At 55.0% G+C, this 15,802-nt stretch overlaps 1 long non-coding RNA gene across 1 annotated transcript; it reads right to left on the bottom strand.

The window, feature by feature from the left end:
- Nucleotides 1-1,775: 1,775 nt before the first annotated feature.
- Nucleotides 1,776-12,740, bottom strand: LOC133361717 (uncharacterized). The gene is made up of 3 exons (XR_009757411.1): nt 12,609-12,740; nt 8,087-8,156; nt 1,776-3,271 (listed from the first exon to the last, which is right to left on the bottom strand). It is a non-coding gene; the product is annotated as an uncharacterized LOC133361717 (long non-coding RNA).
- Nucleotides 12,741-15,802: the final 3,062 nt, after the last annotated feature.

Raw genomic sequence — 15,802 nt, 5'->3', positions numbered from 1 at the left:
AGCCGCGGTAGTCAACATCTCATAGCCACCTTGATGATGAGAGAGACACCACAAACTCCAAACATACAGCAGCAGGCGTAGCCATGGTCTTGATCGAACCCACGACCTCCTGCGCACCAGGCGAGGTAGTCAACATCTCCTAGCCACCGTGATGATGATGAGAGAGAGAGAGACACAGACCTCCTGCGCACCAGGCGAGGTAGTCAACATCTCCTAGCCACCGTGGGGCAGTCATGGCTAGAGTGGTGGAGGGGGCGTGTCACCCTCCGTGTCTGGGCGGTGCGTTCGAGACCGGCTCTGGTTTGGCCCCGGAACCGTCTCGTTCCGAGTCGGTCAAGTGGCGTTCCTCGTTCGATTCGGCCGTGTGAGCTCCCCGCTCGGGGCAACCCCCGGGCAGCTTGAGTGGCGCAAGGAAATACACAGGCAGGGACACAATGTTCCACACTGCCCACCAGGGATTATTTATCTGTCTGTCTGTCGTGCATAAATAAATATATAATACAAACAGCTCTTTGATTGGTGGAGACCTACTGCCGGGTACGGAGAGGGGAGGGGCCTAAGGGAGGGGGGTCAGGGGAGGGGCCTGAGGATATGGGGGGGGTGGTCAGGGGAGGGGCCTAAGGGGGGAGGGGCCTAAGGGAGGGGGGTCAGGGGAAGGGCCAATAGTGAAGGGGGCTGGCTGCCTGGCTACCTCAAGTCACGTGATCTTGTACACAGGTAGAGGAACAACAGGTTCCACACTTGCCCACCAAGGATTATTTGTCTGTCTGTCGTGCACGAATGCGCTGTCCAACCAAGTTCCTACCTACCCACTCCGAAGGAACGTGTTTTTTAAACGATGCGAAATAACGGCACTAAACTGTTCATTTAACTACTTTCAAGTTTCCGGATGGGAAAGCGGAACAGCGCCGGCTCACCGCGGGGCTTGCGGCGTGGAACCAGCGACTCGTCGTCAACGTCAACTCCACGGCTCGCGAGCCGAACCCTTCGCAAGTCTAGCGTCCACACGGAGACAGACGGACGGACAGACAGACACACGGAAAAAAACATGTTCCTTCGCAGTGTGCAGGTCGGAACTTGGTTGGACAGCGCATTCGTGCACGACAGACAGACACATAATCCCTGGTGGGCAGTGTGGAACCTGCTGTTCCTCTCCCTGTGTACAAGATCACGTGACTTGAGGTAGCCAGGCAGCCAGCCAGGCAGACAGCCCCCTTCACTATCGGCCCCTCCCCCTCCCTCAGGCCCCTCCCCTGACCCCCCCCCTCAGGCCCCTCCCCTGACCCCCCGTCCCTTAGGCCCCTCCCCTGACCCCCCCATATCCTTAGGCCCCTCCCCTGACCCCCCCTCCCTTAGGCCCCTCCCCTGACCCCCCCTCCCTTAGGCCCCTCCCCTGACCCCCCGTCCCTTAGGCCCCTCCCCTGACCCCCCCCATATCTTTAGGCCCCTCCCCTGACCCCCCCCCCTCCCTCAGGCCCCTCCCCTGAACCCCCCTCCCTCAGGCCCCTCCCCTGAACCCCCCTCCCTCAGGCCCCTCCCCTGACCCCCCCCATATCTTTAGGCCCCTCCCCTGACCCCCCCCTTCCTTAGGCCCCTCCCCTCTCCGTACCCGGCAGTAGGTCTCCACCAATCAGAGAGCTGTCTATATTATATATTTATTTATCCACGGCAGACAGACAGACAAATAATCCCTGGTGGGCAGCAGTGTGGGACATTGTTCCTACCTGTAAAAAGTGTCGTTTATAGGTAAGAAAATAAAAACGATGACGAGACTCAACGAGGAACACGGGATTTATTCGGTTCACGAGTCAACGGATATAACTTCAAAACCCTTTTGTGGGTCGTCGTTCTCTTGAGGCGGCGTTGCCGCGGGATTACTTCCAAATCGACGGGCAACACCCAAAGCAGAGCGAGCAGCTTGAGTAGCCCACTTCAGCTGTGTGTCTGTGTGTGTCTGTGTGTGTCTGTGAGTGTGTCTGTGAGTGTGTCTGTGTGTGTCTATGTGTCTGTGTGTGTCTGTGTGTGTCACTGAGTCTGTGTGTGTGTCTGTGTGTCTCTGTGTGTGTCTATGTGTCTCTGTGTGTGTCTGTGTGTGTGTCTCTGTGTGTGTCTGTGTGTCTATGTGTGTGTCTCTGTGTATGTCTGTGTGTGTCTCCGTGTGTGTCTATGTGTCTGTGAGTGTGTCTGTGTGTGTCTGTGTGTGTCTGTGTGTGTGTCACTGAGTCTGTGTGTGTGTCACTGAGTCTGTGTGTGTGTCACTGAGTCTGTGTGTGTGCCTGTGTGTGTGTCACTGAGTCTGTGTGTGTGTCTGTGTGTGTGTCACTGAGTCTGTGTGTGTGTCTGTGTGTGTGTCTGTGTGTGTGTCACTGTGTCTGTGTGTCTGTGTGCGTGTCACTGAGTCTGTGTGTTTGTCACTGAGTCTGTGTGTGTGTCTGTGTGTGAGTCTGTGTGTGTGTCACTGTGTCTGTGTGTGTGTCTGTGTGTGTGTCACTGAGTGACACACACACAGACACACACAGACACACACAGCGACACACACAGCGACACGGAGCGATAGTGTAGCGGTTAGCGCGCTGCGCTATGAACCCGGTGACCCGAGTTCGATTCCCGCTCACGGCCAACACCAGTGACGATTATCTGAACCGGTCCTGGGCCTCCCCTAGGTCGACTCAGCCTCAAATGAGTACCTGGTGCGGTGTGTAAACATCACCACTAGGGAGACAAAGGCGGTCGGGCGTGGTGCTGGCCACCCACCCCCTCGTGTGCCGTGCTGGCCTTCATAGGTGCTCGCTAACAGCACTTGCCCCTACAGTCTGTTAAGGCTATATGGGGGATCTTTGTTGTCACTGAGTCTGTGTGTGTGTCACTGAGTCTGTGTGTGTCTGTGTGTCTGTGTGTGTGTCTGTGTGTGTGTCACTGAGTCTGTGTGTGTGTCACTGAGTCTGTGTGTGTGTACGTGTGTGTGTCTGTGTGTGTGTCACTGAGTCTGTGTGTGTCTGTGTGTGTGTCTGTGTGTGTCTGTGTGTGTGTCACTGAGTCTGTGTGTGTCTGTGTGTGTGTCACTGAGTCTGTGTGTGTCTGTGTGTGTGTCTGTGTGTGTCTGTGTGTGTGTCTGTGTGTGTGTCTGTGTGTGTGTCTGTGTGTGTGTCTGTGTGTGTGTCACCGAGTCTGTGTGTGTGTGTCTGTGTGTGTGTCACTGAGTCTGTGTGTTTGGGAAGTTGTCGTCATTGTCGCTGTCTTCGGAGGACGAGTACGGATCCAGAAACAATCTCTGCACACACACACGTACACACACACACACACGTAAACACACACACGTACACACACACACGTTCACACACACACGTACACACACACGTACACACGCACACGTACACACGCACACTAACACACACACACGTACACACACACACGTTCACACACACGTACACACACACACGTACACACACGTACACACACACACGTACACACACACACGTACACACGCACACGTACACACGCACACTAACACACACACACGTACACACACACACGTTCACACACACGTACACACACACACGTACACACACACGTACACACACACACGTACACACGTTCACACACACACGTACACACACACACGTTCACACACACACACGTACACACGCACACACGCACACGTTCACACGTACACACACACACGTACACACACACGTACACACACACACGTACACACACACGTTCACACACACACGTACACACACACACGTACACACACGTACATACACACACGTTCACACACACACGTACACACACGTACACACACACACATACACACACACGTACACACACACACGTACACACACACACGTACACACACACACGTTCACACACACACGTACACACACACACGTTCACACACACACACACGTTCACACACACACGTACACACACACACGTACACACACACACACGTTCACACGCACACGTACACACGCACACGTACACATGCACACGTTCACACACACACGTACACACACACACACGCTCACACACACACACGTACACACACACACGTTCACACACACACGTACACACACACACGTACGCACACACACGTACGCACACACACGTACGCACACACACGTACGCACACACACGTACACACACACGTTCACACACACGTTCACACACACTTACACACACACACGTTCACACACACACGTACACACACACACGTACACACACACACGTTCGCACACACACGTACGCACACACACGTACACACACACGTTCACACACACACGTTCACACACACTTACACAACAACAACAACCGCCATTCGCCACTAATTGGCGGTGACGTCACCACGACGCTTGTGCCAGGCCAAGTGCACCTTGAGGCCATGTGAAGTGTCGAACGCCCGCTGACAGGAGGTCACGGGTGCCACGGGTCGACTGACCAAGATGACCGAGATGACTGGCTGATGCACCACCTGTGCCCCCTATTGTACCAACTTGCTGTGCTTTAGCCACCCGGCGCTCCGCTCATTGTTGTGAGCGTCGCTCCTCCGCCCTCCTTTGATGTTGGAGGGCGACTGCCTCCAACTGCCCAGTAGCGTCCTTCACGAGCCTCCTCCACTAAGGCCGATCTTGACACCTGGTACCAGTCATCGGCAAGTCCACTCAGCTCCACGTCCTCCTGCACCACATCACTCCATCTCTTCTCTAGCCCGTGCCGCGCCCGTTTAGCCCCCTCGATCCGGCTGAACAAAAGCTGTTTAGGCATGCGGTGGCTGGGCATGCGGGCTACATGACCCAGCCAACGCAGCCTTGCCTGCCGGAGGAGCTCACCGATGGGACTTTGCCCAGATCTTTCAAGGATTTGTGAGCTCCTCACACAATCCAGCCTGGTTAAACCCAAGATGGATCGTAGGCAGGCCAGCCTAAATGTTTTCAACCGGCGAAGATGCTCCATTAGGGGGGTCCACGTTTCGCAAGCGTAGAAAAGGGAGGGAATGACCGTGGCCCAGAAGACCTGAAGCTTCGTGCGGAGCGACAGACCAGGTAGCTTCCACACAGCGTTACGCAACCGATGAAAAGATATTGCCGCTCGACTGATTCGGAGTGAGACCTCTGCTGACAAACTGGAGCCGGTCATAAGCACACTGCCCAGGTATGGGAAACTCTCCACTCTCTCCACAACTGCCCCATCACCAATTGGGAGTTGTTGGGGTGGAGTGTCCGATGGTACAAAATACCCAGGCAGGTGCTTAGTTTTGGTGGGGCTGATGGTAAGGCCCCACCTCTTAGTGGCACGCTCCAGTCTCAGCAGCAGCGTCTCCAACTCCTCTTCTGAATGAGCAGCTATTACCAAATCATCGGCATACATAACGTGGTTGACCAATAGGGAGCCATCCCTTGATCGCACCCGGGCGTCGATCAGCCTCCCATTATATCTGTACCAAATGGAAATTCCCCCAGTACAGCTATTGAAGGCGTCACGAACTACGCAGTCGAAATAGATGTTAAATAATGTGGGAGCCAGAGGACATCCCTGTCGCACCCCAAGGTGTACAGAGAAAGGCTCCGACTCCCGGCCACGTAGTTTTACCCGGGCCCGCTCACCATCATGAAGGTCCTTAATGATCGTGAGCAGAGGGTCAGGGACTCCGAAAGCATGAAGACCAACCCAGAGCCCAGGCCTACTGATGGTATCATAGGCCTTGACCAAGTTAATAAAATAGAGATGTAGGTCTTGTTGGAATTCCCTACACCTCTGCTGTAGCAGACGGACAGAAAATATGGCATCTATACAGGACCGCCCTTTCCTGAAACCGCATTGGGGTTCCGCAAGCCTCTCCTCAGCGTGCCTAGCAAGGCGATGTTGAATAATCCTTGCCAGGATCTTTCCCGGCACACTGAGGAGTGAGATGCCCCTGTAGTTGTTACAGTCTGTGCGGTCTCCCTTCTTAAAGAGGGGGACCACCAGGGCATCCTTCCAATCCTGCGGAGCCCGTCCAGCGGTCCAGACTGTTGTTATGATGTCATATAGGGCAATCTGTGCACAAGCACCACCCTCCCACAGCATTTCGCTTGGGAGATCATCTCTGCCCGGTGCCTTTCCTGGTCTCAGGCTCTGGATTGCCTTCAGTACTTCCTCAACGGATGGCACCTCAGTCAGCCACTCACAGGGGGTGACTTCTTCTTCCAATATTTGAGGCACCGAAGCCTCAGCAGGGTTATCCCCACTTTGTGCCATGATGTTTTTCTGGCTGAGAGATTTTCCCTCCCCCAGGAGCTCAGAGAAATGCTCAGCAAATCTGCAAACCTGTTCCTGGGGGTCGGAGATTGGATCACCGTTTTTTCCCCTAATGATGGTAATAGGTGTGGCGCTGCAGGTTACTTTTTTGATGGAGTTAAATAGTGATTTGTGATCGCAGGCCACTGAGGCAGATTCCATCTCCTCAGCAACCCGCGACCACCACCCTTCCTTGCAGCGCCTTACGGCTCTCCGAACCTCCAAGCGAAGGCTGCGGTAAACCTCCTCATTCTCTGACGTGGGATGCTGTAGGCGATGAGAGTGGGCCTGTCGCTTTTTCTCAATTAACCTGAACACCTCCTCTGTCAGCCAGGGTTTCTGGGGAGGTCTGGACCGCCATTGCAGCTGCATGAGTCACAGTCTTAAACCTCGCCCATTTACCCTCGACATCAGGTGGAGTGGGGGACGATGCCAACCCCAGCTGCAAGCGATGATGAAATTCTCTCTTGCAACTTTCATCAGCTAACTGAGACCAGGCCACTTTTGGTTGGAATGGGATCCTGGGTGTACACCCACCACCGGAGTGGATAAATGGCAGGCGCATCTTACAGATGACTAGTCGATGGTCAGAGGGCAGATCAGCTCCACGGTAGGTCCTGGTGTCAAGGACATGGGCTCGCATCCGCTGGTCCGTCACTATGTAGTCCAGCAGATGTTCTTGCTTGGACCCGGCATGCATCCATGATGTTGTGTGGATGCGCCGATGCCGGAAGAGCGTGTTGGTAATTACAAGCCCATGGGCTGCACAAAAATCTAGCAGCCTCCTACCATTGTTATTGAGCTGATCTGGCCCATGCCTTCCAATCACTCCAGACCAGGTGCCAGCATCATGACCAACTCGGGCATTGAAGTCCCGAGTGGCCACTTTAGCCAGCACCTGTGACAGGAGGTCATAGAAAGCGTCTGACTCATCGGCTTTGCCTGCATCCCTCCACGGATGTTCGTCTTCGGTGGGGGCATAAGTAACCACGACCACCACTCCTCGCCTCCGGTTGATGGGACGGCGAGCCCAAAGTATCCTGGGGCTTACAGCTTCCCACACCTCCCACGCCCCCTTCATTCTTTTGTTCAGAAGAAGAGCCACACCCTGTTGTTTGGCAGTCTCCTGCCCCGAGTAGAGGACTGCCCACCCCTCAAGAGCCAGAACCGGTCCACCGGACCTCCTGAATGCCACAGAGATCCAGGCGGTACCGGTCCAGCTCCCGACAAAGGAGTGGCAGCCTCTCCTCCGCAGTGAGCGTTCGAACATTCCACGTGGCCAACCGCAATGGTTTTTCGTTGTTTCTGGAGGAGCCCCGAGGGTGAAGATTCAATCTCCTGGCTCCGCCAAATGGGGTTTGGCCAGGAGACGTCATAAAAGCCTGACCCCCCGGGGCCTCCGGCACAAGCTTATTAGTTACAGGTTTATGTTTAATTCGTGGTTTCGTGGTAATTAATAGAAGGTGGAGGGGTTACCAGCCCCTCGCAGCCGTCCAGAGCCCCCGTTTAGCCACTGTGGTGGTCACAGATGCCATGAGGGGAGAGGCCAATGGGCATTGGCCCTCCCCCCACAGCACTGCCCACGACAGTGTTGCCCGTCCGGCACACACGTTCACACACACGTACACACACACGTACACACACACGTACACACACACGTACACACACACACACACACTTGTACGCACACACGTACACACACGTACGCACACACGTACACACACACGTACACACACGTACACACACACCGTACGCACACACACACGTACACACACACGTACACACACACACGTACGCACACACCGACCTTTGAGCTGGACAGTGTCCGCGAACTGCGTCTTTTTTTCTCGTACCACACTCCTTGGTTGAAGACGGGGCTGTGGGTAACCACATTGACAGCACTCACCCACAGCGGCACTCACCACGCAGACACCCATAGACATCACCACACAGACACCCATAGACATCACCACACAGACACCCATAGACATCATCACCACGCAGACACCCATAGACATCACCACACAGACACCCATAGATTCACCACACAGAGACAGATGTGTCATAAATCCGCTCCGGACGATATCGTGTCTTTTGTCTGGTCTGTATTTGTTCTCCATGTACACAGCTCCCTCACACGCCGGGTTCCTTTTCCCCCGTTACTCCAGTGTGGCGTTCGCTCGCTCGCTCCCTCACACCTCTCCACCAGAGGTTGCAACCGGGTATCCGATACCCGGCTACCCGTACCCGGCCGGGTACGGGTAGCCGTTTGCGACCCTGGTGCGGCCGGGTACGGGTAGGCCGTGAGTCACTGGTGAGTAACCATTTGTCACTCATTTCGGGTAGGGTACGGGTAGGGAACGGGTACCCGTACCCAGCCGGGTACAGGTAGGGTACGGGTATCGGGTATAGGTAGGGTACGGGTACAGGTAGGCCGTGAGTCACCGGTGAGTAACCGTTTGTCACTCGTTTCGGGTAGGGTACGGGTAGGGAACGGGTACCCGTACCCAGCTGGGTACGGGTAGGGTACGGGTACGGCCGGGTACGGGTACCCGTTTACGACCCTGGTGCGGCCGGGTACGGGTGTCGGGTACGGGTAATCGGGTACAGGGGGTAAGGAATCAAAACCCGTTTGCGACCTCTGCTCTCCACACTGACCACGAGCTTGTGTCTCTCTACCCCTTACACCACGTGGCCCACGTGATGCCACCCATCCAATCAGCAGCCTCACCCCTGGAACCTTCTAGATGTTGCTGTGCAGCCCCAGGGCCACGCCTCTGGCTCGACATCCCATTGGCTGCGGGCTGAGGCCGGCAGAGCCAATCACCATCGCCCAGTTATCCCCCCCCCCCAGACACACACACACAATATGCATCTTCATATTACACGTGTATGTTTATGTGTGTATGTATATGTGTGTGTATGTGTGTGCATGTATATGTGTGTATGTGTATGTATATGTGTGTGTATGTATATGTGTGTGTATGTGTGTGTATGTGTAGGGATTATTACGGGAGAAACGGCGGACAACAAACACAGGGGTGTTGGCACTCACATACACGGGTGGTCACACCGACGTCCGCATCCGTTATTGCCCACGCCCCCAGCCCTCGGAGGTGATCCCTATAAAAGGTGGAGACCCAAAGAGCTCGAGGCAGTTCGACACGAAGCTGACCAGTGAAGATCCAAGACTCGGAGATTAGGCCCTGGACTCCCCGGTCTCGCTGTCCTTATAAGGGCCGAGCCGGGTAAGCCAGCGGCGCGGCCCAAAAGCTTCCAGACCGCTGCCCTTATCAGGGCAAGGCTGGTTAGCTGGTGCCGAGATCTGTGCTTGCCAGGGCCAGATCAGTCAGCCTCCCGTAGCCCAGTAGAGGAGGACTGGGGAACAGGACAGGGGGCTTAGTACTAGGGTGGGTTTCCCATAGTACGGGTGAAGGGGTCGATACCCCTTCAACTATTGTGCCTGTCCCTGGGTTATAAACAGAGTGTGCCTCAACTTCGACATCGTCTCCTCGAACTTACTACATATGTGTGTGTATGTATATGTGTGTGTATGTGAATGGGGAGCGGTAGTGTAGCGGTTAGCGCTACGCTGCGCTATGAACCCGGCGACCCGGGTTCGATTCCCGCTCACGGCCAACACCAGTGACGATTATCTGAACCGGTCCTGGGCCTCCCGTAGGTCGACTCAGCCTGAAATGAGTACCTGGTGCGGTGTGTAAACATCGCCACTGGGGAGACAAAGGCGGTCGGGCGTGGTGCTGGCCACACACCCCCTCGTGTGCCGTGCCGGCCTTCATAGGTGCTCGCTAACAGCACTTGCCCCTACAGTCTGTTAAGGCTATACGGAGGATCTTTGTCTTGTGTATGTGTAATGGCAGGGTGACACCTGAGGGGTTACTGCGGTTATAGCTGCATGACGTAACGCCTCATCGTGAAGGGGCGCATCTTGGGTCGAAGATGAAGGGCTGAGTCAGTCGAGAAGCTGATGTCGAGGGTAAATGGGCGAGGTTTAGGACTGTGACTCACGCAGCTGCAATGGCTGCTTTGGGTATGCGGTCCAGACCTCCCCAGAGACCCTGGCTGACAGAGGAGGTGTTCAGGATAGTTGAGAAAAAGCGACAGGCCCACTCTCATCAGCTACAACATCCCACGTCGGAGAATGAGGCTTCGCTCGGAGGTTCGGAGAGGCGTGAGGCGCTGCAAGGATGGGTGGTGGTCGCGGATCACAATTTCCTATTTAACTCCATCAAAAAAGTAACCTGCAGCGCCACACCTATTACCATCATTAGGGGAAAAAACGGTAATCCAATCTCCGACCCCCAGGGAACAGTTTTGCAGATTTTTTGAGCATTTCTGTGAGGTCCTGGGGGAGGGGAAATCCCTCAGCCAGGAAAACATCATGGCACAAAGTGGGGATGCCCCTGCTGAGGCTGCGGTGTCTCAAATATTGGAAAAAGAAGTCACCCCCTGTGAGTGGCTGGCTGAGGTGCCATCTCTTGAGGAAGTACTGAAGGCGATCCAGAGTCTGAGACAGGGAAAGGCACCGGGCAGAGATGATCTCCCAAGCGAATTGCTGAGGGAGGGTGGCGTTTGTGCACAGATTGCCCTACATGACATCATAACAACAGTCTGGACCACTGGATGGGTTCCACAGGATTTGAAGGATGCCCTGGTGACCCCCTCTTTAAGAAGGGGGACCGCACAGACTGTAACAACTACAGGGGTTTCAGGAAAGGGCAGTCCTGCACAGATGCCATATTTTCTGTCCGTCTGCTACAGCAGAGGTGTAGGGAATTCCAAAAAGACCTACATCTCTGCTTTATTGACCTGGTCAAGGCCTATGATACCATCAGTAGGACTGGGCTCTGGGTTGTTCTTCGTGCTTTCGGAGTCCCTGACCCTCTGCTCACGATCATTAAGAACCTTCATGATGGTGAGTGGGCCCGGGTAAAACTACGTGGCCGGGAGTCGGAGCCATTCCCTGTACACCTTGGGGTGCGACAGGGATGTCCTCTGGCTCCCACATTATTTAACATCTATTTTGACCACGTAGTTCGTGAAGCCTTCAATAGCTGTACCAGGGGAATTTCCATTTGGTACAGATATAATGAGAGGCTGATCGATGCCCGGGTGCGGTCAAGGGATGGCTCCCTATTGGTCAACCACGTTATGTATCCCGATGATTGGTAATTGCTGCTCATTCAGAGGAGGAGTTGGAGACGCTGCTGCTGAAACTGGAGTGTGCCACTAAGAGGTGGGGCCTTACCATCAGCCCCACCAAAACTAAGCACTTGCCTTGGTATTTTGTACCATCGGACACTCCACCCCCACAACTCCTAATCGGTGATGGGGAAGTTGTGAAGAGAGTGGAGAGTTTCCCATACCTGGGCAGTGTGCTTATGACCGTCTCTGGTTTAACAGCAGAGGTCTCACTCCGAATCAGTCGAATGGCATGTATCTTTTAATCGGTTGCGTAACGCTATGTGGAAGCTTCAGGTCTTCTCGGCCACGGTCATTCCCTCCCTTCTCTACGCTTGCGAAACGTGCACTCCCCTAATGGAACATCTTCGCCGGTTACCCAGATCTTTCAAGGATCACAAATCCTTGAAAGATCTGGGCAAAGTCCCATCGGTGAGCACCTCCAGCAGGCAAGGCTGCGTTGGCTGGGTCATGTAGCCCGCATGCCAGCCACCCGCATGCCTAAACAGCTTTTGTTCGGCCGGAACAAGGGGGCGAAACTGGCGCGGCACGGGTTATAGAAGAGATGGAGTGATGTGGTACAGGAGGACGTGGAGCTGAGTGGACTTGCCGATGACTGGTACCAGCAGTGTCAAGATCAGCCTCTGTGAGCGACGCTCACAACACGAGCGGAGTGCTGGGTGGCTAAAGCACAGCAAGTTGGCACAGTAGGGGGCACAGGTGGTGCATCAGCCAGTCGTCTCGGTCATCACAGTCAGTCGACCCGTGGCACCTGCTGGGTCTGCCCCGTGACCTCCTGCCAGCGGGTGTTCGACACTTCACGTGGTAGCCTCACGGTGCACATGGCCTGGCACAAGCGTCGTGGTGACGTCACCGCCACTTAGTGGCGAATGGCGGTTGTGTGTTGTTGTTGTATATATATGTATGTGTATGTATGTGTGTGTATGTGTGTATGTGTGTATGTATGTGTGTTGTATGTGTGGTGTATGTTATATATATGTATGTGTATGTATGTGTGTGTATGTATGTGTGTATGTATGTATATGTATGTATATAGTGTGTGTGTATGTATGTGTTGTGTATGTTATAATATGTGTATGTATATATATGTATAAGTGTGTGTGTACCTCTTTCTCTTCTGCTCCGTGGGGCTGCCTCGCCCCGTGAGGCTCCGCTGGCGCTTGAGGACGACGTGGGAGGAGGAGGAGGCCATCACACCTCCTCACTGTCACCCTCCTCGTCCTCCACCTCCTCACCCTTCTCATCCTCATCCCACCTCACCCTCCACCTCCTCCGCACCCTCCACCTCCTCCTCACTGTCACCCACCTCCTCGTCCTCATCATCCACCTCCTCCTCACCCTCCTCACCCTCCCCCCCTTCCCATCCACCTCTCACCCTCCTCACCCTTCTTATCCAACTCGTCACCCCTTCCCATCCTCCACCTCCTCCTCACCCTTCCCATCCTCCACCTCACTCTTATCTTCCACCTCATCTCCCTTCTCCTCCATTACCACCTCCACCTCATCTCCCTTCTCCGCCATCACCACCTCCCACCTCCTTGACCTTCTCCTCCACCACCACCTCCACCTCCTTGACCTTCCCGATGAGGTCACCGCCAGCGGCCACAACATCTCCCTTCTCCTCCACCATCACCACCTCCACCTCATCGCCCTTCTCCTCCACCACCACCTCCAACCCCTTGACCTTCCCGGCGCTGTCACCACCAGCGGCCACGGCATTTCCCTTCTCCGCCATCATCACCACCTCCACCTCATCGCCCTTCTCCTCCACCACCACTCCACCCCTTGACCTTCCCGGTGAGGTCACCGCCGCCACCGCGACCGGCGCCGCTCAACGTAGTGGGGTCACCGCGGCGCAGCCCGGCACGGCCTCCTTGTGTGAAGACATCCTGCAGCTGCCAACACCGACTCACACAGAGACACACAGACTCACTACACAGAGACACACAGACTCACTACACAGAGACCCACAGACTCACTACACAGAGACTCACACAGACTCACCACACAGAACCCACAGACTCACTACACAGAGACCCACAGACTCACCACACAGAGACCCACAGACTCACTACACAGAGACCCACACAGACTCACTACACACAGACTCACTACACAGAGACCCACAGACTCACACACAGAGACCCAGACTCACACAGAGATCCACACAGAGACCCATAGACTCACACAGAGACCCACGACTCACCACACAGAGACCCACAGACTCACACACAGAGACCCACACACTCACACAGAGACCCAGACTCACTACACAGAGACCCACAGACTCACACAGAGACCCACAGACTCACACAGAGACCCACAGACTCACACAGAGACCCATAGACTCACCACACAGAGACCCACAGACTCACCACACAGAGACCCACAGACTCATCACACAGAGACCCACAGACTCATCACACAGAGACCCACAGACTCACCACAGAGACTCACAGACTCACCACGCGAGCTCACAGACGTACACCACCAGAGACCACAACTCACCACACAGAGACCCATAGACTACTCACACAGAGAACCCACAAGACTCACCACACAGAGACCCACAGACGCATATCACACAGAGACCCACAGACTTCACACACACACGAGGACCCACAGACCGCATCACACAGAGACCCAACAGACTCACCACACAGAGACCCACAGACTCACTCACACGAGGACCCATAGACTCACCACACAGAGACCCACAGACTCACCACACAGAGACCCACAGACTCATCACACAGAGACCCACAGACTCACCACACAGAGACCCACAGACTCACACCAGAGACCCACAGACTCACCACACAGAGAACCCACAGACTCATCACACAGAGACCCACAGACCTCACCACACAGAGACCCACAGACTCACCACACAGAGACCCACACAGAGACCCACAGACTCACCACACAGAGACCCTACGACACCACACAGAGACCCACAGACTCACCACACAGAGACCCACAGACTCACACACAGAGACCCACAGACTCACCACACAGACTCATCACACAGAGACCCACAGACTCACCACACAGAGACCCACAGACTCACCACACAGAGACCCACAGACTCATCACACAGAGACCCACAGACTCACCACACAGAGACCCACAGACTCACCCACAGAGACCCAGACTCACCACACAGAGACCCACAGACTCACACACAGAGACCCACAGACTCACCACACAGAGACCCACAGACTCACCACCAGAGACCACAGACTCACCACACAGAGACCCACAGACTCACCACACAGACCCACAGACTACCACACAGAGACCCACAGACTCACCACACAGAGACCCACAGACTCACACACAGAGACCCACAGACTCACCACACAGAGACCCACAGACTCACACACAGAGACCCACAGACTCACCACACAGAGACCCACAGACTCACCACACAGAGACCCATAGACTCACCACACAGAGACCCACAGACTCACCACAGAGACCCACAGACTCACACACAGAGACCCACAGACTCACCACACAGAGACCCACAGACTCCTCACACAGAGACCCACAGACTCACCACACAGAGACCCACAGACTCATCACACAGAGACCCACAGACTCACCACACAGAGACCCACAGACTCACCACACAGAGACCCATAGACTCACCACACAGAGACCCACAGACTCACCACACAGAGACCCACAGACTCATCACACAGAGACCCACAGACTCACCACACAGAGACCCACAGACTCACACACAGAGACCCACAGACTCACCACACAGAGACCCACAGACTCACCACACAGAGACCCACAGACTCACCACAGAGACCCACAGACTCACCACACAGACCCACAGACTCACCACACAGAGACCCACAGACTCACCACACAGAGACCCAGACTCACCACACAGAGACCCACAGACTCACACAGAGACCCACAGACTCACCACACAGAGACCCACAGACTCACCACACAGAGACCACAGACTCACCACACAGAGACCCACAGACTCATCACACAGAGACCCACAGACTCATCACACAGAGACCCACAGACTCACCACCAGAGACCACAGACTCACCACCAGAGACCCACAGACTCACCACACAGAGACCCATACTACTCACACAGAGACCCACAGACTCACCACACAGAGACCCACAGACTCACACACAGAGACCCACAGACTCACCACACAGAGACCCACAGACTCATCACACAGAGACCCACAGACTCACCACACAGAGACCCACAGACTCACCACACAGAGACCCATAGACTCACCACACAGAGACCCACAGAC

The sequence above is a fragment of the Lethenteron reissneri genome, unplaced genomic scaffold (genome assembly GCF_015708825.2).
Source record: "Lethenteron reissneri isolate LAM-NWPU_2019-01 unplaced genomic scaffold, ASM1570882v1 scaffold_1208, whole genome shotgun sequence".
NCBI classification, from domain to species: Eukaryota; Metazoa; Chordata; class Hyperoartia; order Petromyzontiformes; family Petromyzontidae; genus Lethenteron; species Lethenteron reissneri.
The sequence above is the reverse complement of the archived record's forward strand: the minus strand, read 5'-3'. Positions and strand labels throughout refer to the sequence as shown.